At 36.9% G+C, this 23752-nt stretch overlaps 1 pseudogene; it reads right to left on the bottom strand.

Annotated features, from left to right (window-relative positions):
* Window positions 1-23752, bottom strand: part of LOC123609895 — a 55858-nt pseudogene that overhangs the window by 30518 nt on the left and 1588 nt on the right.

Raw genomic sequence — 23752 nt, 5'->3', positions numbered from 1 at the left:
AAGTGTTTATGGAGACTGCGTAACTATGAATTGTGTGCAAAGGGGCTCGTGTCACGCGTCTGCATGCACAATTTTCAGTACCCTATCCTAGTGCCTGGTAACACAGAGTACAATTTTATAGTTTTATTCAGTGGACTTAAAGTCAAGAAGCCATCCCAAGAATTATTTACAATTCAGTAACTGAACGATTATCTGATCACGATACATCGTAGAGCTATTCTTACATCATGAATGCTGATACTGTGCATCTGGGTGGTAACCTGGTAACTTTTATAAATCTGAGGTTTAAATCGGCATATACGAAAGTAACCAAAGCCTGAAGAATGTGGTGACAGAGGGGTTTCTACCACAGATGATTTGTAGTTTCATAATGGGACACAGGAGGACAAGGAACTGAGAGAAGCCATGGAAACTCTCTGCCCCTTCCCACATATCTTACCCTGTGAATCTCTTCATTTGGCTGTTTTCATCTGTATCCTCTGTCATATTCTTTAATAAACTGGTAAATTTAGGTGTTTCCCTGAGTTCTATGAGTCACTTTCGCAAATTAATGAAACCCAAGAAGGGAGCCCCTGAAACCTCCAATGTATAGCTAGTTGGTCAGAAGTACAGGATAACCTGGGCTTGCGACTGGTGTCTCAAGTGGTGGCTGCGGGGAGAGGCGTGGAGGCAGTCTTGTGGGACTATCCCTTAACCTGTGGAGTTTCACACCACCTCCAGACAGTGTCAGGATTGAGATAAATTGTAGGACATCCAGCTGGTGTCGTGGAGAATTGTTGGTGTGAAGGAACTTCCTATACACACAGTGGAGCTAAGTCCCGGAATCACCCTTTAATAATGTCTTTTGTCTGACGTATTTATTTACGTATTTATGTATTTATTTACTATTAAAGCATAATTGACAAGCAATGTTACATTAGTTTCAGGTGTACCACATAGTGACTTGACAAGTCATTACGCTATGCTCACTGCAAGTGTAGTTACCACGCAGTGTTATTATAGTCCAATTGACTATTTGCCTATGCTGTACCTTTTATCCCCAAGACTTATTTATTCCATAACTAGAAGACTGTTCCTCCCACTCTCCTCCACCAATTTTGTCCATTCATCCACCTGCCCTCCCTCTGGCAACCATTAGTGTGTTCTGTTTATAGGTTTATTATTATTTTTTTTTGGTTTCACATATAAGTGAAATCGTATGGTATTTGTCTTTCTCTTTCTGACTATTTCACTTGGTATAATACCCTCTAGGTCTATCTATGTTGTCACAGATTGCAAGATCTCATCCTTCTTATGGCTGAGTAATATTCCACTGTGTGTGTATGTGTGTGTGTGCCACATTTTCTTTGGCCATTTAGTCTATCCATGGGCACTTAGACTGCTTCCATATATTGGCTATTGTAAATAATGCCGCAATAAACATAGGGGTGTATATGTCATTTTGAATTAATGTTTTTGTTTTCTTGGAATAAATACCCAGTAGAGGAATTACTGGATCATATGGTATTTCTATTTTTAATTTTGGGGGGAAGCTCCATACTGTTTTCCATGGTGGTTGCACCAATTTGCATTCCCACCAACAGGGTTCTTTTTTCTCCACACCCTCACCAACACTTTTTATTTGTCTTTTTGTTCTAGCTATACTGACAGGAGTTAGGTGATATCTCATTGTGGTTTTGATTTGCATTTCCCAGATGATTAGTGATGTTGAGTATCTTTTCATGTGTCTGTTGGCCATCTGAATGTCTTCTTTGGTGTTGAGTTATATAAGTTCTTTATATATTTTTGATGTTGACCATTTATCAGATATATCATTTTCAAATATCTTCTCCCATTCAGTAGGTTGCCTTTTTGTTTTGTTGATGGTTTCCTTCATGCTGTAAAAGCTTTTTATTTTGGTGTAGTCCCAGTAGTTTAGTCTTGTTTTTGTTTCCCTTGACCCAGAAGACATATGTAGGAAAATGGTGCTTTATGCCCATTGTCAAAGAAACCACTGGCTATCTTTTCTTCTAGGGTGTGTGTGTGTGTGTGTGTGTGTGTGTGTGTGTACAGTGTAGGAAAGTTTTCCAGTTCCACTTTTTTGCATGTAGCTGTCCAGTTTTCTGAGGACACTTTGAAAAGACCGTTGCAGCCACTCTGGAAAACAGTATGGAAGTTCCTCAAAAAGTTAAAAATAAGAGTACCCCACTATTCAGCAATTGTACTACCAGGTATTTACCCAAGGATACAAAAATACTCATTTAAAAGGATACATGCACTCCAATGTTTATAGCAGTATTATCTACAGTGTCCAAATGATGGAAATAGCTGACTAATGAATAGATAAGGAAGATGTGGTTATATATACTATAGAATTTTATTCAGCCATCAAAAGGAATAAGATCTTGCCATTTGCAATGACATGGATGGAGCTACAGAGTATTATCCTAAGCAAAACAAGTCAGTCAGAGAAAAACAAATACCATATTATTTCATTCATATGGGGGAATTTAAGAAAAAATAACAAATGAGCAAAGGGCAAACAAAAAAAGAGAGAGAGACAGGCAAACCAAGAAACAGACTCTTAACTAAAGGGAAGAAACTGATGTTTACCAGGAGGGAGGTGAGCAAGGGGAGGGGTGAAATAGGTGATGGGGATGAAGGAGTACACTTGTGATGAGCACCAGGTGGTATATGGAAGTGTTGAATCACTTATTGCACACCTGGAATTAATATTACCCTTTATGTTAACTAACTGGGATTTAAATAAAAAATTAAGAAAATAAAAAGTAAAAATACCTACATCTTAAGAAAGAGACTGCCTTTTCCTATAGTATATTCTTGCCTCTTTTGTTGTACATTAAGTGATCATACAAATGTGGGTTTATACCTGGGCTTTCTATTTTGTTTCATTTATTTCTGTGTTAATTTGTGTGACAGTACCATACTGTTTTGATTACTATAGGTTTATAGTATATCTTGAATATGGGATTGTGATACCTGCAGTTTTGTTCTTCTTTCAAGGATGTCTTTGGCTATTCATGGTCTTTTGTGGTTCCATACAAATTCTAGTATTATTTGTTCCAGCTATGAGAAAAATGCTTGTGGCATTTTGATAGAGAGTGTATTGAATCTGTAGATTGCTTTGGGTAGTATGAACATTTTAATGATATCAGTGACTCTAGTCCATGAATATAGAATACCTTTCCATTTGTGTTGTCTTCAATTAATTTTATCAATGTTTTAGAGTTTTCAGAGTACATGTCTTTCACCTCCTTGTTAATTTTATTCCTAGTTATTCTATTCTTTTTGATGACTTATAAATGGAATTGGTTTCTTAATTTCTCTTTCTGTTACTTTGTTATTAGTGTATAGAAATGCAACTGATTTCTGGGTACTAATTTTGTATCCTGCAACCTTACTGAATTTATTTATCAGTTCTAATAGTTCTTGGGTGGAGTATTTAGGATTTTCTTTGTTTTTTAAAAATTTTTTAATGTTTATTTTTTTTTGAGGGGGAGACAGTGTGTGAGTGGGGGAGGGGCAGAGAGAGAGGGAGACACAGAATCCAAAGCAGGCTCCAGGCTCTGAGCTGTCAGCACAGAGCCTGATGCAGGACTCGAACTCACAAAACAAGAGATCATGACCTGAGCCGAAGTCTCACGCTTAACCAACTGAGCCACCTAGGCACCCCACTAGTTGCCCTTTTAAATCACAGGGATTTTTTTCTCTGCCTTAGGACAGATGAATCTGCTCATAGTCCCTTAGTACTATCCCTCCCCACTGCAGTTCACAGGATCAGATGTGAGGATTCTTTTCATTATCATGTCTTTGTCTTGCTCGTCATTCTCTATGTGGTCTCTTTTTAAAAATTTTTTATTGTTTTTTTTTTTTTTTAATTTTGGAGAGAGAGAGAGCAAGCACAAGCAGGGCAGAGGGGCAATGGGAGAGAGATTCCTAAGCAGGCTCCACCCTCAGCGCAGAGCCCGATGTGGGGCTTGATCCCACAACTCTGGGAAATCAAGAGTCAGACGCTTAACCCACTGAATCACCCAGGCACCCCTCTACGTGGTCTCTTTATCTTTTGTTATACAGAAGCTATTAAGTCAGCCCTCAGTTCTTCTTCAGGAGGAATTGCTGTATAAATAGGTGTGGACTTGGTGTGTCTGTGGAGGAGGTGAGGGCTTCTTCCATTGCCATCATGGACCAGAACCAGGCCAGGGTCTATACTTTGGCCAGCCCTGCAGACCCACCACCAATGGGCAGGAGACTTCCAATTGGAAATAGGATGTGTCCTCCTTTGGAGCACAGAGAGGAATCCTCCCATATCTCTTTTAAACTATAGGTTTCTTCTCCCGCACCCCTTCTTCTTATTGATTTTTTTGAGCAAATGGACCATTTGTCCTGCAGAATGTTTCATGGTTTGGATGTTGCTTGTTGCTGAACTGTGCTATGTAATATGTTTTCCATGCTCCACATTTTCTTTAAATTGGTACTTAGAACTGGAGTCTTGATCCTCTTGTAGTTCAATTATTTTTTGAAGACTGCTTCACATGTTGCAGTTTGCTCTTTCATCTGGAGGCACAAAATGTCCCGTTGTGTTTTTTGTTGTGAAATCAGCAGCCTTTGAGAACCTTTGCCTGGGTCTATTAATTTATTAAGAGTTGCAAAATGTGATATTACCTTGTCATTCATTAGCTGGAATAAGTCTGTAAATGAGACTTTTCCTCATTAACTATTTGGTTACTCTGAGGTATAATTTGTATGGACAGTGATTAGTTTCGTTTATTGACCAGTTTCAAAATTCTGAGTTAATTATCTGACATCCTTCAAAGAATACCTGGGCATTTTTAATTTTTTTCAAAAATGGTTATTATCAATGCAAGAATTTTAAATGGCTTCACAAGTTTCCACCCACCGTAGCTATTATTCTCACTGATGCTTAAACTATACCACGTTTGGACCCTGCAAACCTCTTAAAATTGGTGAGTCATTTTGACAAGTCCTCAGTAGTTTTTGATAATTTTCTTGTCTTCAGATATGTAAAATGTGACAGACTCATTTGCTACATTTTCTAACCCAGACTTGGATTAAAAAAAAAAAAAAAAAAGATTTAGGGCATTCAGTCTGTTGAGCGTCCTCCTTCCGCTCAGGTCATGATCTCGTGGTTCATGGGTTTAAGCTCCACATCCGGCTCTGCTATCAGCACAAGGCAGAACACTCTTCACGTCCTCTGCGCCTCCCCGCCTCCCCAACCCCACTGGTGCTTTCTCAAAAATAAACATTAAAAAAAATGATATATAGGTAAGGACTAATTAAAAAAAACAACAAACAGCCTAAAGAGGGGTAAGTTGAAGATGCCAAAGGACAAGGAGGGACGATGCATAGAAGGCATTTTCCAAGAAGGAGGGATGTGCGTGGAATCCCAGAGTTTGGGGTGAAGGCTTAGCTGTAGAGGGAGGAAAGGAGGAAGGCATGGAAATGGGTTTAAGTTTATATGCACAGAAATAGGAAGTTGAGGAGTTTCAGTCCACGAATTAGTATTTTCTCTCTGAAGTGGGTGGGAAAACCACCTGTTAAATATGAGGGAAAAGGAGGGTAGAATTTGTTGAGGAGAAAAGGAGGAAACTAGTCCATCTTAATCCTCATTTTCCTAAAATCCTAGAAGAATTGAAGGTCCTGCACTCCCTAATGATTTCAGTTGTCATTTTTGTTTCACGATTCTCTGCTTTTCTTTTCTTTTTTCTTATCTTTTTTAATTAATTAATTTATTTATTTGAGGTGTAGGAAAAAATCATGGTTTCCATTATTAATTTACACACACTTTAACATAGGCTTATAAGTTTAATAAATAGAACAAATGTTGTATCTATAAAACAACAAATACTCCTTGATGATTTCAGTTGTCATTTTTGTTTCATGATTCTCTTCTTTTCTTTTTTCTTCTTATCTTTTTTTCTTTTCTTTCTTTTTTTTAGGAAAAGGATTTAGGATTTAGGATTTTTAGGAAAAAAATAATGGTTTCCATTATTAATTTACACATACTTTGACATAGACTTATAATTTTAATAAATAGAACAAATGTTGTATCTATAAAACAATAAATACCTTGATAAAGTTTGAAAAATTTGGTCATCATCTGGCTGTCTTATCAACGTGATGATGTCTATATAAGCACTTGAAAACACTTTTGATGTTTGGATTTCTCAGATTTGTTCCAGATGTTTCATATTTGTGGGCATAACCATGCCATATACAGAATATACAATAGCAACAGGCCATTTGTTGTAATATGGTAAATAAAAAAAAAAAACACTATCTTGCTAGTGAGGTAATGTATGTAGAAGATTCTTGCTTCCACATTGTTTTGACTTTTCTATTTTAGGTTTGTGTATATTTTAATTACATTAAATATTTTTTACAAAACTCTTTTCTTTTCTTAATGTCTTCTATATTTGCCTAGAACCACATATGACATTATAGGCATGGTCACAACCCTTATTCTATGTCATGTTACTATTTTAATTTTTTAACATAAATGTATTCATATATATGTGTATTTAAATAAATATAATTTTACATGAATGCACACTTAGCAGCAGATCGTATCTGCTGTTATATAGTTATTATTAGTGGTATTTTTCTCTTTCTTTTTTACTTGGTTAAGTTCTCTATCTTCTCCCATGCTTCACCTAAATCACTCTTCAACCCTGTAACATATGTTTACACCAGCATTTCTTTTTACATATTTTCTTCACGTTTATGTAATTGTATATAAGCATATATATGTGCACACATAGAAAAGTCTACCTATGCAGAAATATGTTATTATTGTCCCAAATGGGATGATCATGTATTTTTTTTCTGCACATTTTTTTTTTCACTCAGAAAGTTATGAAAATGCTTTAAGTCAATTGGTAAAATTTAAATTTTTTATAGTGGGCTATATAGTATTCTAAAACATAAATATAACATAATTTAGCCAACCCTGTTCCTATTGATTGATATTAAACTTTTCCCCCAGTTTTTGGCATTATAAATAATATTGCAATTAATAATCTTTAGTTATATCCTTACATAGTAATGCTTTTATTTTTATTAGGTTCCTAGGAATGCCATTTCTAAGGTCAAGTGTGTATTTCAGATTTTAAAAGATGCGGCCAGATTGGTTTCTGAAAAGGATATAAAACTTGACATTTCCACCACTGGGAAAAGAATATCCTTTTGCTGGGCTTCTCACCATAGGACATATATCTCTCTCTTTTTAGAAAATGTTTGCAGTTCTAATACATAAGAAGTGATATTTTCTCATTAATCTAATTTGCATTTTACTTATGACTGGGGAGGTTGAAGATTCTTTTATGTTATTTTTCTCTTTCAATTTACTCCTATGAATTATGCCAACAATATCTTTGGCCATTTACTCATTTGCACTTTGTATCTCTCTTGTGTATTTGTAAGGACTATTTGTGTTGAGTATGTGTGTTGGGTGCATGTGTTTGTATATGTGTCTGTGTTTGCCCGCTATATCACAGTCATTTTCTGAATGTTCTGTTTATTAACTCTGTTTGTGGGGGTTTTTTTGTTAACTAAAATTATATTATTAAATAAGTTTTTTTATTCTGTTATGTATAATTTTCCAGTCTTGTATAAGAATGTCTCCCCTGGTCCTGATAGATGTATATTCTTCTTAACTTTTTTTACAAATTTTATCTTATTTAAATTTAAATTCAGTTATTTAATGTACCTGAAGTTTACTTTCTTTTTTTTTTTAATGTTTATTTTTGAGAGAGAAAGACAGAGTGTGAGCTGGTGAGGGGCAGAGAGAGAAGTAGACACAGAAGTCAAAGCAGGCTCCAGGCTCCAAGCTGTCAGCACAGAATGCAGGGCTCAAACCCACGGGCTGCAAGATCATGACCTGAGATGAAGTCGGATGCTCAACTGACTGAGCCACCCGGGTGCCCTTACTTTCTTTTTTAAATGTGTCAGATTCTGTGGGTTGGCTTATTCTCTAACACTGCCACGAATCCTGTTTCCTGGCATTTCTCTGTTATCAAGGATAGAAGCTAGTATTTGATATCTCAGGCTCCTTTACAGTTTGGGGGCCATATGACTTTGGCTGGACTATTGGCAAAAGTCCCTGGAGAAGGCATCCTTTCTGAGTAAAATCCAAAGCCTGTCAAAAATCAAACAAGAACCCCCCATGAAACCTGTTTTCCCTATGTCCTTTTACCCTTCTTTCTTGGCTATAATTTGGATATTATGCCTTCAGTGAAATAGGTTAAAATGAGAGTAATAATGGTGTCTACTTTATGTGGAACTTATGAGGGGCAAATAAGAGTGCATGTATAAGCATATAGCACAATGTCTACATAGCGTTAACATTGAATAAATGTTGGCCATCATCATCAGACCCAGACATACTTGTCTCAGTGACGCAGAAACAGGTCCAATAGAAGTTACCAAGAAGTTTTCTTATTAACAGTGAAACTGCAGATTTTACCTTCCTTCTTGTGAAAGCAGTATAAAATTCCCTATATTCCCTGATTCTTGCTTGTCCATGAAAAAAAGTAAGAGGAAAAACAGAGAGCACTTTTGTTCTAATGTCTTCTCCTTCAGCTAACAGTAGCTCTCAGTAGGGTGAATAGCAGTATAAAGGACTAATCTAAGGTATAGGAAATGATTCATAAGCTGTACCTTTTCTTCTTTTCTATCCCAGGCTGTTGAAAGCTTATAAAGTGGATTAAATAATACATAGTGTATGTAGAAGCAAAAAAAAAATTATAAAAATTGTTATTATTCAATGGCATGATCACTAATTAGTCACAGCTCTCTTCTAGAAAGCCTGTACAAAGTGCTATGTTCTTTGAAGCTTTCTTGGAGGCATTGTGTGCGTGACTTATGCTTAAGAAAACATAAAGCATGAGGCAGAGACTTAGCATATCTTGCTCAACAACACAGAATTATTAAGATTCAAATAACCGTTCCATTAATCAGCACTGCCACTAATGAGTAGTTAATACTTTAATAATCGTTATGTCTGTTTGATATTCCTTGTGGAGGATGTTGTCTAGGATGTTTCTTTAATCATTTACCTTTCCTTGACATAAATACCTTAATGATGCATAGAATGTCTTTAAAATTTCAGAGGCTTAGGAAAGGAATTTATAACTGAACACACTTAAAGAGCAGCACATATTTTTATTATTCTCCCCACTATTCCACAAAATGATTACTCTTTCCAGTTTGTAGAAGTCTGCTTTGGATTGATACATTCCTAGATTTTAATTTATCCTAAGAATAAATTTATTCTAGGAATGAGATTCCTTATGTCCATTGTTGTAGGAAAAAGGACTGTAAATTATATTGTGGAAATTGGAACAGGGTCAGGAATGCAGAAAAAAGGTTGCAAATAATTTGACACATTTTAAAACTTTCTATTATGCTTATACTGATAACATAAAATACAAAGTAAAGTAATTTGGCTATTTTTTTTTTTTTTTTGCCTTAGAAGTCAGTATTAGAGAAGTTCTTTTTTTCCCTGCCTTTTTTTTAAGGATAACAATTTTAAGTAGTTTACAAAAGAGGTGGATTAATTAATATTCCAATTATAATCAATAAATGAATAGCTATTTATGCAAACTAATTTTTACTTATAGATTGATAAAATGTAATATTTACTTAAGGTAAATTTAAGGACCTCAAAACAACTATCTTTTCTAAAAATTGTTTTTTAACATTTATTTATTTTTTGAGAGACAGAGATAGAGCATGAGCGGGAGAGGGACAGAGAGAGAGGAAGTCACAGATTCTTAAGCAGGCTTCAGACTCTGAGTTGTCAACACAGAGCCCGATGCGGGGCTTGAACTCACGAACCGGGAGATCATGACTTGAGCTGAAGTCGGATGATCAACTGACTGAGCCACCCAGGCACCCTAAAACAACTATCCTTTTTAGTCTCGAAGAGATTCATTAAGAAAAATGACATTTTTTCATAAAAAATAATCAGTGAAGTCCGCAGTACTTTTTGAAATTATCTAATCAGCTATTGCAAATGATCCTGAGTTCAGAAATGCTAGATTAATAGCATTGTTACAGGTAATTAACTTGAAAGTTCTACACATTCTGTTAAGTCGCATTTAATAGTTACCTAACTCTGTAATGGTTAAACAACAAATAACAAGTAAACATAATGTGTAAGGTTCTATTATTCTATGACAAAACAGAATAGATAGAACAGAAATAAACAAGTTACTGTTTGAGGCAATTGCAATAAGGGTATCCAAGGTGAGTTACTCATTGTTACAAATGGGCCAAGAATCAAGGCTGAATTTGCTAAATGTCCTTTAAATGGCCAACTCCTCCATGAAATATATTCTTTTTTTTTCTTCCAGTTTTATTGAGAAATAATTGACATACAATACTGTATAAGTTTAAGGTATATAGCACGATGGTTTGATTTACATATATTGTGAAATGATTACCACAATAGGTTCGGCTAACACTTATTTTCTCATACAGATACAATAAAAAGAAAAGAAAGAAAAAAAATGGAAAAAAGTTTTCTCCTTTTGATAAGAACCCTTAGGATTTACACTCTCTCTTTTTTTTTTAAGTTTATTTTGAGAGAGAGAGAGGAAGAGAGAGAGAGACAGAATCCCAAACAGGCTCTGTGGTGTCAGCACAGAGCCCAACTCAGGGCTCAAACCCACAAACCATGAGATCATGACCTGAGCTGAAATCAAGAGTCAGATGCTTAACTGATTGAACCATCCAGGTGCCCCAAGGTTTATTCTCTTAGGAACTTTCCTGTATATCATACAGCAGTGTTAGCTGTAGTCATCATGTGGTACAGTACATCTAAAGTGTTTGTAGATCTCATGACTGGGAGTTTGTATCTTTGAACCACCTGCCTCCAATTGCCCCTCCCCACACCCTCCACCTCTGGTAACCACAAGTCTGATCTCTTTTTCTATGAGTTTGTTTGTTTGGTTCTTCTTTTTTTTCTTTTTTTCTTTTTGGATTCTACATATAAATGAAATCACACAGTATTTGTCTTTGTCTGACTCATTTCACTTAGCATAATGCCTTTAAGTTGATCCATGTTGTCACAAACAGTAATATTTCCTAATTTTTTGTGACTGAATTGTATTCCATTGTATATGTATACCACACTTCTTTATCCATTCATCCATCTATGGACACTTGGGTTGTTTACATGTCTTGGCTATTGTAAATAATTGTGCTATGCATATGGGGCCACAGATATCTTCCTGAATTGGTGTTGTCGTTTTCTTTGGATATATTCCCAAAAACGGAACTGTTGGATCATATGGTAGATCTTTTTTAAATTTTTTGAGGATCCTCTATACTGTTTCCCATGGTGGCTGTACCAATTTACAGTTCTACCAACAATGTATGAGGTTTCCTTTTTTCTACATTCACACATACCACTATTTGTTATCTCCTGTCTTTTTGATGATGGCCATTTTACAGACGCGAGGTTATATCTCACTGTGGTTTTAATTTGCAGTTCCCTCATGACAAATGATGTTGAACATCTTTTCATGTACTTCTTTGCCTTTCATATATCTTCTTTGGAGAAATATCTTCAGGTCTTTTGCCCATTTTTTAAATTGGATTATTTGTTTCTTTGTTATTGAGTCATGTGAGTTGTTTATATTGTTTTGATGTTAATCCATTACCAGATATATGGTTTGCAAATATTTTTTTTCCTATTCAATAGGTTGTCTTTATGCTTTGTTGATTGTTTCTTTTGTGTGAAGATTTTTAGTTCAATATGGTCGCATTTGTTTATTTATTTAATTTTTTTTTAGTGTTTATTTTTGAGAGAGAGAGAGAGAGAGAGTGCGAGCTGGGGAGGGGCAGAGAGAGAGGGAGACACAGAATCTCAGTAGGCTCCAGGCTCTCAGCTGTCAACACAGAGCCTGACACAGGGTTTGAACCCACGAACTGTGAGATCATGACCTGAGCCAAAATCAGACGCTTAACCGACTGAGCCACCCAGGCACCCCTGGTCTCATTGATTTTTATTTTGTTGCTTGTACTTTAGGGGTCATATCTAAAAAGCAATTACCATGCTTTATTCTTATGTTTTCTTCTAGTTATGGTTTCTTGTCTTATATTTTAATCCACTTGGAGTTAATTTTATAATCCATTTGGAGTACATTTTAATCCATTTGGAATTAATTTTTTTGAGTAGAGTAAGATATGGGTCCGTTTCATTCTTCTACATGTGATCCAATTATGCCAGCACCATTTATTGAAGTGACCTTCCTCCATTAAATATTTGTGTCTCCCTTGTCAGATATTGGTTAACTGTATATGCTTGGATTTATTTCTGGGCTCTCAATCCTGTTCATTGATATATTTATCTGTTTTTATGCCAGTACCATACTGTTTTTCTGACTATGGCCTTATGGTATACCTTGGAATAAAGAAGTGTGATGCCTCGTACTTTGTTCTTCTTTCTCAGGATTTGTTTGATTTTTCAGGGTCTTTTGTGGATCCATGTAAATTTTAGAAGTGTTTTACATCTGTAAAAAATATAACTGGAATCCTTATAGGAATTTTATTAAATCTGTAGATTGCTGTTATATTATTATTTTAAAAACAGCAATTCTTCTAATCCGGGAACATAGGATACCTTCTTTGATTTACTTGTGTCTTCTTTGATTTCTTTCATCAATGTCTCAGATTTATTTCTAAGTATTTTATTGTTTTTTTTATACTCTTGTAAATGGGATCAATTTCATTATTTCTTCTAGAAAATTTCTTGTTAGTGTATAGAAATGCTACTGATTTTGTATGTTAATTTTTTATCCTGCAACTTTGCTGACTTTATTGATTAGATATACAGTTTTTTGGTTGAGTCTTCAGGATTTTCTATATATAAAATTATGTCATTTGCAAATAGAGACAATTTTACTTCTTCCTTTACAATTCTGATATCTTTTATTTATTTTTCTTGCCTGATTGGTTTGGCTGGGACTTCTAGTACTATATTGAACACACATAGTGAGAATGGAGATCCCTATCTTGTTCCTGATGTTATATGAAAAGCTTTCAACCTTTCACCATTGAGTATGATGTTAATTGTGGGTTTTCCATATATGGCACCTATTATGTTGAGGTATATTTATTCTATGCCTAATTTCTTAATTTTTTTTAAACTGTGAACAGATGTTGAATTTAGCCAAATGTTTTTTTTTTCTGCATTTATTGTGATGATTAAATGATTTTCTTCTCTCATTCTATTAATGTAATATATTACATTGATTGATTTGCAAATGTTGAACCATTCTTGCATCCCAGGGATAAATTCCACCTGATCATGATGAATAATCTTTTTAATGTGCTGTTGAATTCAATTTGTTAGTATTTTGTTCAGAATTTTTACATCTATATTCATCAGGATATTGGTCTATAGTTTTTTGATTGTTTTTTGTTTTTATTTTTGTTTTTGGTAGTGTCCATTTCTGGTTTGGGGATCAGGATAATATTGACTTCCTAAAATGAGTTTGGTAGTATTCCTTCCTCTTCATTTTTTGGTAAGACTTTGAGAAAGATTGGTGTTAATTCTTCATTACATTTTTGGTAAAATTCACCTGTGAAGCCATCTGGCCCTGAGCTTTCCTTCTTTGGGAGATTTTTAAAAAATATTTTTATTTATTTCTGAGAGAGAAAGACAGAACATGAGTAGGGGAGGGGCAGAGAGAGAGGGAGACACAGAATCCGAAGCAGGCTCCAGGCTCTGAGCTGTCAGCACAGAGCTGGACGCAGGGTTCAAACTAACAGACTGCAAGATCATGACCTGAGCTGAAGTCGGATGCCTAACTGACTGAGTCACCCAGGCGCCCCTGGGAGATTTTTTATTACTGATTCAATCTTTTTACTAGTAAGTGGTCTATTGAGATTTTCTATTTCTTCCTGATTCAGTTTTAGTAAATTGTTTATTTTTAAGATTAAAAAGAAATTTTTTTCCAGGTTGTTCAGTTTCTTGGCATAAAATTGTTCATAGGTCTCTTAACAATCCTTTGAATTTTTGTGTTACTAGTTCTAATATCAACTTTTTCATTTATAATTTTGTTAATTTGGGTTCTTTCTCTTGTTTCCTTGAGTTTTCTAATGAAGATTTGTCACTTATTTTTTCAAAGAACCAAATCATAGTTTGGTTCATCTTTTCTATTGTTTTTCTGTATTTCCTTTCTCCTGCTAACTTTGGGCTCAGTTTGTTCTCTCTGTGTCTTTTTTTTTCCTCCTAGTTCCTTAAGGTGTAGACTTAGGTTGTTTATTTGAGATCTTGATTTTTATGTAGGTGTTTATCACTATGAACTCCCATCTTAGAACTGATTTTGCTGCATCCTACAAGTTCTGGTATGTTGTGTTTCCATTTTCATTAAAAACTTTCCAGAAATTTACCCCCAATTTTAATTTCTTCTTTGATCCATTAATTGTTTAGAAGAGCGTTGTTTCATTTCCATGTGTTTCGTTTCATGAATTTTCCAACTTTCCTCTTGTTTTAATAGTTTCATGTCATTGTGGTTAGAAAAGATATTTGATATGATTTAAATCTTCTTGAATTTGCTAAGGCTTGTTTTGTGGCCTAAGGCATAGTTTATCCTAAAAAAAAATTGTTCCATATATGCTTGAGAAGAATATGTATTCTGCTGTTGTGGGATAGGATGTTCTATATATGTCTGTTAGGTCCCTTTGGTCTAAAGTGTTGTTCAAAACCACTGTTTCATTATTGATTCTCTGTCTGCATGATCTATCTGTTATTGAGAATGAGAAAAGACCTCAACTGTTATTTTATTACTGTTTATTTCTCCTTTTAGCGCTATTAATTTTTGATTTATATATTTAGGTGCCTCAATGTTGAGGACATAAATATTTACAATTGTTATATCTTCTTTATGTATTGACCCAGTTATTATTATATGGTGACCTTTGTATCATTTTACCGTTTTTTATTTAAAGTCTATTTTGTCCAATGTAAGTATAGCTACTCCTGCTTCTTTTGGTTACCATTTGCTTAAAATATCTTTTTTCATTCCTTAGCTCTCAGCCTATGTGTATCTTTAAGGAGTAACTAAATCTCTTGTAGGCAGCATATTATTGGATCTTGGCGTTTTGTTTTGTTTTTTTTTCTTTAATCCATTCAGCTATTCTCTTTCAACTGAATAATTTTAATACTTTTATTTTTAAAGTACTTACTGATAGGTTAAGGACTTATTATTGCTATATTGTTAATTGTTTTCTGGCTGTTTTGTAGATCCATTGTTCATTGTTTCTTACCGTGCTGTCTTTTTTTGTGTGTTGATGTTTTTTCGCATTAGCATGCTTTGACTTCTTTATCATCTTCTTTTGTGTAATAACTACAGGATTTTCCCCTTGTGTTAACCATGAGGCTTACACAAAATGTCTTAAATTTATAATATCTTATTTAAACTGATAACAACTTAAGTTCAATAGAATTCATAAAATTTACACTTGTATTTCTTCTCACTCATATTCTATGTTATTACTATTAAAATTTACATGACTTAAAAAAGATTGTGGGGGCACCTGGGTGGCTCACTTAGTTAAGCATCTGCCTTTGGCTCAGGTCATGATCTCATGATTCATGAGTTTGAGGCCCACATTGGGTTCTCAGCTCTCCTCACAGAGTTGCTTCAGATCCTCCCCTGTTGCCCTCTGTCTTTGCCCCTCCCCTGCTTGCACACACTTTCTCTCTCTCTCTAAAATAAATAAATTAAAAAACTTAAAAAAATATTGTGTACCTAATAACATATTATTATACTTTTGGTGTCATATTTACCTGATTTTCATGATCCTTACATTTGTACCTGCATATTTGAATAATTGGACTCCTGTTCCAGACTTTACAGATTTCCTTTGGCAGAGATAGCTTTTCACCAGTCATCTATTAGTTTCTGGGTGTGTCTACTGGTAATGTCCTTGGGTAGGTGGGGGCTGCCATTATGGTCAGATTTTGGGTGAGGCAACTGTTCAAGTTCTGAGGGTAGGGGATGAGAGAGTGTGGCACTGGCTGAAATAGTTGGATGGGACTGCTAGCTTGGTTCCCTACTCAAGGAGGCTGAAGGATGGGCTTCACAGTTGCCTGGATTCTCTGGTCAGGTTTACTAGGTGGTTGGTATTAGGTACTATATTCAGTAGTAGATGGGGCTGTGACTTAGTATCCCTGCCCTGGCAGGGCAGCTGGATGGGACCCAGAACCTATACCTTTGTTGTTTGAGGACCCAAATCAGAATGGTAAATTCTGAATGGTCAGGTGAGGCCACTAGTTTTGCTCCATAGAAGGAGGAAGCCATGGGCTGTGCTCTCTGTTCATGTGCTACTTTACTTAGGGTTGTTGAAAGGACTATGCAGCTTCTCACATGCTCTGGTTAGGTTTCCTGCTTGAGCAGGCTGAAGGCTGTATTCAACAATGAGTGGGACTATGAATTAAATTCCCTACTTTGGTTCGGCAGAAGCAGCTTTAGAGCTGGTAAAGCTCTTTGTTGTCGTAACTCAAGCTGACTTGCCCTCCAAGTTCCCTGACCAAACAGAGCCACTGGCTTTGCTCTGGAAATGGTTAGCTCTATCCCCTCTTAGCTCACGTATCAGCAGCTCAGCTTCCGGGTGTTTTTGCCAGCTCTTCTAGTCAGATGGGGCCAGAACACACTCTCCACAGTGGTTGAGGCTGTTATCTTAGCTCTTTTGCCTGTGCAGGGGGAGGAAAGTCACTTCTGGCTACTCTCATATTCCCAAGCAGTCTCTCCACTTGGGAGGAGTTGGAAGCTACCCTCAGCCTTGGCTATACGTCATCCCTGGCCTGTGCATAGCATGGGGACACTCTGTACCTGATTCTGGCTTTGCTCTGCAGGTGATCAGTCTTTCTTGCCCACCTCTTGGCTCAAGTGCCCCTGGGCCTCACAGCTTCCAAGATTTGTCTCTAACCCTTCTGGTCAGATGTCGCCAGAAGATACTCTACAAAACAGGTGGGGCTGTGATTCAGTTCCTTGCTCAGGCATGAAAACCCAGGCTCTATTACCAGAAAAACTCCTTATTTGAGGATCTGCATCAGGCAGATCTGTACCCACCTGTGTTCCTTGGTCAATGTGTGCTCCTAACTTTGTTTTGCAGGTGAGCAAAGCTGATGGTTGGTATTACTACCTGAGTATTGCTGGTATGAAGTCAGTCTTCAAGCCCTTTCCCCTTCTCCATCATAGTCAAATTCCCTGTGGCTGAGCCCCACAGATTCCCCTGAAATTTCAAAGGTATGGGACCAGAGTATGGGTTCTTGCAAAGCAATACAAAATGCTGGTGGTGGTGGGGATTCTGGTTGTCCACTCAGGGTTTTCTTTTCCCACGGGTGCTGGTGGGGATTCTGGTTGTCCACTCAGGGTTTTCTTTTCCCACTGGAGGAACCAAAGGCTCGGGGGAGACCTCTCCACGTGGTACTCTGCTGGCTGGGGAGAGGGGCAATTAGGTCAATTTGTAGCCACTTCTCTTACCCTTCTAATGGTGTTTTCCTCTCTGTGGTACAGGGATACTTCAGCCTCACCCCTGTATTCTAGGATTCTCTCGGGGTGGTTTGTTCTTGAGTAGCTGTTAGTTGTTCTTGTGAGGGAGAGTTAGGTCAGAAACAACCTATGCCACTATCTTGGTGACATCACTCTTGGTCTCAGTATAAACTAATTTTTCCTATTTTGTTCTTTCACAGCACTGCCTATACCTCTATTTATCACTTGATTAATTTGGCTTTTGTTGTTAATTATTTACATGTCTAGTCTGCACTAGCCTATAAATATCTTGGGGGTAGAGGCAATGTCTTATTTGACTTTGCATGCTATAACCCGCCAATAAGAAACACTATGTGTTGTATTTGGCATATTAAAAGAAACTAATAAAATCAAGTAAGTAAGCAAATAGATAACATTTTAACTGTGAGGTTTTACTCTAGTTCATCAAATAAAAAAAATAAAAGAGGAAATCATCTCAAGAAAGCATTTTTACCCTATCTTCTAATTAAGAGAAAATAATTAATTAATTTTATCAGTATTTTTCATCAATATTCCTCTTTAATTTCTTGGTTAACCCATTAATTCTTTAAAAAAAGTTTAACAATTATTTAATGTTGAGAGATAGAGATAGACAGAGCACGAGCAGGGGAGGGGCAGAAAGAGAGGGAGACACAGAATCCGAAGCAGGCTCCAGGCTTTGAGCTGTCAGCACAGAGCCCCATCTGGAGCTTGAATCCATGATCCATGAGATCATGAGCTAAGCTGGAGTCAGATGCTTAACAGACTGAGCCACCCAGGTGCCCTCCCATTCATTCTTTACTAGCATGTTCTTTACTCTCCAAGTATTCATTGTCTTTCCAAATTTTTCTCTTGTGGTTGATTTTGAGTTTCATGGTGTTGTGGTCTGAAAATATGTATGGTATGATCTTCAGCTTTTTGTACTTGTTGAAGGCTGATTTGTGCCCCAGTATATGATCTATTCTGGAGAATGTTCCATGTGCACTTGGGAAGAATGTGTATTCTGCTACTTTAGAATGAAATGTTCTAAATATATCCGTTAGGTCCATCCAATCCAGTGTGTCATTCAGAGTCATTGTTTCCTTGTTGATCTTCTGTTTAGATGATCTGTTCATTGTTGTAAGTGGGGTGTTGAAATCGTCTACTATTATGTTATTATCAATGAGTTTTTTTATGTTTGTGATTAACTGATTCATATATTTGGGTGTTTCATGTTGGGGACATAAATATTTCCAATTGTTAGATCTTCTTGGTGGATAGATCTCTTAATTATAATATTATGCCCTTCTTCATCTCTTGTTCTAGTCTTTATTTTAAAATCTAGTTTGTCTAATATGAGTATAGCAACTCCAGCTTTCTTTTGCCATCCATTAGCATGATAAATGATTCTCCATCGATTTACTTTCAATCTGCATGTGTCTTTAGGTCTAAAATGGGTCTCTGGTAAGCAGCATATAGATGGGTATGTTTTCTTTTGCATTCTGATACCCTGTGTCTTTTGATTGGAGTGTTTAGTACATTGACATTTAGAGTGAATACTAAAAGATATGAATTTAGCACCATTGTGTTGCGCTGTTGAGCTGGTGTTTCTGGTGATGTTCTCTGGTCCTTTCTAGTTTTTGTTGCTTTTGGTCTTTTTTGTTTCGTTTTGTCTTTTCTCCACTCAAAGGGTCTCCCTTAGAATTTCTTGTAGGGCTGGTTTAGTGGTCATGAACTCCTTTAGTTTTTGTCTAGGAAATTCTTCACCTCTCCTATTTTCAATGACAGCCTTGCTGGATAAAGAATTTTTGGCTGTATATTTTTCTGATTCAGCACGTTGAATATATGCTGCCACTGCTTTCTGGCCTGCCAAGTTTCTATAGATACATCTGCTGAGAACCTCTTCTGTGTTCCTTATAGGTTAAGGGCTTTTTTCCTTTGCTATTTTCATAATTCTTGCCTGTGTATTTTGTGAATTGACTATGATATGCCTTGCTGATGGCCACTTTTTGTTAGATCTGATGGGAGTTATCTATGATTCTTGGATTTTGATGTCTGTGTCCTTCCCCAGAAAGTTTTCTCTTATAATTTGCTCATATAGACCCTCTGCCCTTTTTCTCTCTCTTCATCTCCTGGGACTTTTATGATTTGGATGTTACTCCTTTTTAATAAGTCACTGAGTTCTCTAAGTCTTGTATCATGTTCTTTTGCATTTGTTTCCCTCTTTTTTTCTGCTTCATTGTTCCCCATAATTTTGTCTTCTACATTGCTGATTCACTGCCTTGCTGTCATGGCATCCATTCGAGATTGCATCTCAGTTATAACATTTTTAATCTCATCCTGACTAGATTTTACTTTTTTTTTTTATTCTGCACAAAGAGATTCTATGCTTTTTTCAATTCTGGCAAGTATTCTTATTATCATGGTTCTAAAGTTTAGTTCAGACATCTTGCTTATATCTGTGTTGATTAAGCCCTGGCTGTCATTTCTTCCTATTCTTTATTTTGGGGTGAATTCCTATGTTTTGTCATGTTGGAGAAGGAAAAAAATAATAAAATTAAAAATTAAAATTAAAAATTTTTTAAAAAAAGCAAAAATCAAATAAAGGAAGCTGGATCCTAGTTGTGTTTTGGTCTGCTTGTTGAAAGAAACTTGATGGAATGGAGAAAAAAGGGAAAGAAAATAAAGAAAAAGTTTAAAAAATTAAAAAATATATATAATAAAATAGAATAGAATAAAATAAAGAAAATGAAGTCGAATAAAAACATTTTAAAAGTAAAGTAAAAAATAATGAAAAAATAAAATATTAAAAAAAGAAATTAAAAATAAAATTTTCTCTTTCTTTATGTAAGAAAAAGAAAAGAAAGACAAACAAAAAGAATAGATGAACCAGCAAACAGAATGAAAGCTGGATGACGTTATAACCACTTTCACCTAGAACTCAAACTAGGAACCACTCTATAGTCTGTCTACTAAGCAGGTGGAGGGACTCGTGTTGGTCTTCTAGGGGATGTGCTTGGAGGGTGCAGTTGGGTGGGGCTTGATGTAACGGCTCCATTGTCCACTTTGTGGCACTGCTTAGTTTACAGGGGTGGATCGATGTGGTACACCTGAGCGTGTGGGGAAGAGGTGGTAATGACTTCACCCAGTTCCCTTATCTCTGGCACAGGTATTTTGTGCTCTGACCAACTCGCGATCAAGCACCCCTCCTTTGTCTCAGGCCTCCATCCACTCCCTGCCTCTACCCTGTCGGTGTCCAAGCCATCAGCCTGCCCGGCAGCACCTCCCTCCAGAGTTTTACCTCAGACGGGACTGTGTTTCAAAACCCCAAGCTTCGGAGACCCGTATGGCTCAGACCCATGCTGACTCTCTGGAGGAGAGTCTCGCTGAACTTGCCCTGGAAAACGTTCATGTGACCATGCAGTGGCAGAGCTTCAGAGACCATGGCAAATCACAACACACAGCCAAGGCCAGGTTTCACCACATTCTGGCATCTTGGTCCCAATATCAGCAACCGAGGCTGGTCTCTGGGATCTGCTGGGACTTTTGCCTGTTGGGAGGCTATATGGGCTCTACCAAATGGTCTCCAAGCAGGGGAACCACTGCCAAACAAGGGAACCACTTCTTCCATGTGGCACACGGACCCCTCAGACCCTGCTGCCTGCTTCTGGGGATTCACTCTGCTTCCTCACCAGCACCAGGCACTTGAGCTCCAAAACTTCAGACTCTGCAATCCACTGTTTGTATTAATCCTGCTGGTGCCGAAGGATACCTTTCTTCCTGGCAGTGGTTTTGAGAAACAGATTTCTTGTTCATTTCCCTGCGAGTGTTTTCATTCTTTCTCCCTCTGTCTTTCCAGCTACTTTCGGGGGAATGTTTTTCCTGCACTCTCCCAATGCACTGCACTCTCCCCCTTTCTTTGTCCTCTCCACAAAAACAGGTTCCTACCCACCACAGCTTCTCTCTCCCCCAGTTCACCCCTCCACACTGTGTCCCTGCTGAGTTCTGTGGCTCAAGTTATGCAGATCGTTGTATTCATCCTCATAGCAATCTCCTAGGTGTGAAAAATGTTTTGGTGCTGATCTAGCTGCGTTTCAGGGATGAGACAAGCTGAGGGTCTCCATGCTGCTCCGCCATCTTAACTCCTCTTTTCCCCCAATATTCATCATTTTCAGTTGTATCTCATGTGAACTGGAAAGGCTGGGTCCTTTTCCCAAGTGTCAGTAGTTGACGGATATGCAATTAAGCAATAAAGAGGAATTATCAAAAAATAAGTGAGATACACAAAAGTTCAAACTACCTAATTTGAATTCTTGTGCAATGAAGCTTATTGAGAAACAATATTTTCAGGACTTTCTATAAGTAAGATACTGGTGGTAGACACAGAGTATAATAAGGTGTCAAGGATTTCACCCCTTTTCTCAAGAAGCAGACATATACAGGAAAGGGAGATTTGTATATATAAATAGGCCAATGATATGGTATAGTAAAGGTTGTAATCGCAAACCTCAAGCTGTTGATGAATTGAAGAAAGACTGAAGTACACTCATTAATCATATACATTTGTTAAAATCTTTAAAAAGTTTGATGAATTCCTACAGGAATATAGAGAAAGCAGGGGTGAAACATGCCTGAGCAAAGCGAGTTTCAGTGAAAAGAAGAAATTTGAGTTAAGGTTTAAAGGGTGATAGGATTTTATCAAGTCAGAAGGGTAGAATTTCAGGCAGAAGAAATTGTATCAACAATGATGCTGCAACATGGATATATCAAGAACAGTAAATAGAGATCTGGTGCAACTGGCAATGAGCTAGAGCTGTAGATGACTTCAGAGAAGATGTGTACAATGATATGGAAAGGATTATAAAAATATAATTCTGATGCACAGGGATGGATATACTGGTGTTGAAGGACACAGGAAGCAGGGACAAGTGTTAGATGCCATTGTCCAGGTGAGAAATTATGGGGAGTAGAATAGACTAGGAGCAGGGAAAATAGAAGAAAGATGAAATGAGAAACTCTAAGAGGATAAAAATATTTTCAGTGTTAGCGGCAAATAATTAGCTAAGTTAAGACAGCTATAGGAAGCATAGGAGAGGGAACCATTTTTAGAGAGTGGTGATAAAAATTTTCGGTTCGGTGGAAGTTGACTTTGAAATGACTGAAAAATTTGAGGAAGTGACTGAAAACATTTATCTACATGGACCTGGGCCTTTGTAGAGGTTTCAGGATTGGAGACAGATTTGCAGGCTCCTGTTGGAGATGGGCATTGAATTGCTGATGGTGAATAAGGCCACAAAGGGTGAGAGGGGGAGTCTGAAGAGAAAGGAAGGAAAGACCTTATTTATGGCCTATAGACATTATGCCAGGCTCTTCATCTACATTATTTAAACAGGGTTGAGTTTAGAATCCTAGAAAAAATTAGTATTTACTGGGTGAAATGAATGCAAACAAAGGAGAAACACACAGGGGAGAAGAGTCTTTCTAAAGCCACAGTAAGACAAATTTTCAAAAGGAAAAGTATCAGCTGCAAGAGTAGAATGAAGACCATGTATTTATCATTTAGGGGGGTCATAAACACTTTTCGTTTTTACGTGAAAACATAAACTATCTCCTTTTACATCACTGTTGTTTTCTCTAGTCAGTCTGGAACCATGAAATAATCCTTAGTCTTAAACAGCCCACGCAGAATTGGAAAAGAACATTTAGTTGATTGCTGCATCCTGTGTCAGCTGATTACCTCCTCCTCTATGCAGATCAGCTGCCGGGGACTCCAATTGCTCGCAGTAGCATCTGTTGCCCCTGATTCTGCCCCAAGCAATAGCAGAGGAGGAGTGAAAACATGCTGTGGAGAAGGTAAAGGGATGTGGAGACTGTAGGGGAGGCACAATTTTACCCCGCCCTTCTTAGGGTGTTTCAGCTGGGCCCAGGAATTCACAGACATAAGACAGATTAACAGGAGAAAAGCTTACAAATGTATGTAAATTTTACCTGACACAGGTGCCCTCACAAGGAAATGAGGACCGATAGGAGTAGGGACACCTTTGTTATACTACGTTTAACAAAGAGAGACAATTGTGAAAAGGTGACTAAATGGGGAGGCCAAAGGAAGATACGAATTGTTTTAACAAAATCTGTACAGAATTCTCTCAGCTTTGACTCACCATCAAAGAATGTTCCTATCCTCTCGGTACGGAGAGGGTGTCTTTCACATGGGACTTTTTAATCTC

This window comes from Leopardus geoffroyi, chromosome B2, assembly GCF_018350155.1.
Source record: "Leopardus geoffroyi isolate Oge1 chromosome B2, O.geoffroyi_Oge1_pat1.0, whole genome shotgun sequence".
NCBI lineage: Eukaryota > Metazoa > Chordata > Mammalia > Carnivora > Felidae > Leopardus > Leopardus geoffroyi.
The sequence above is the reverse complement of the archived record's forward strand: the minus strand, read 5'-3'. Positions and strand labels throughout refer to the sequence as shown.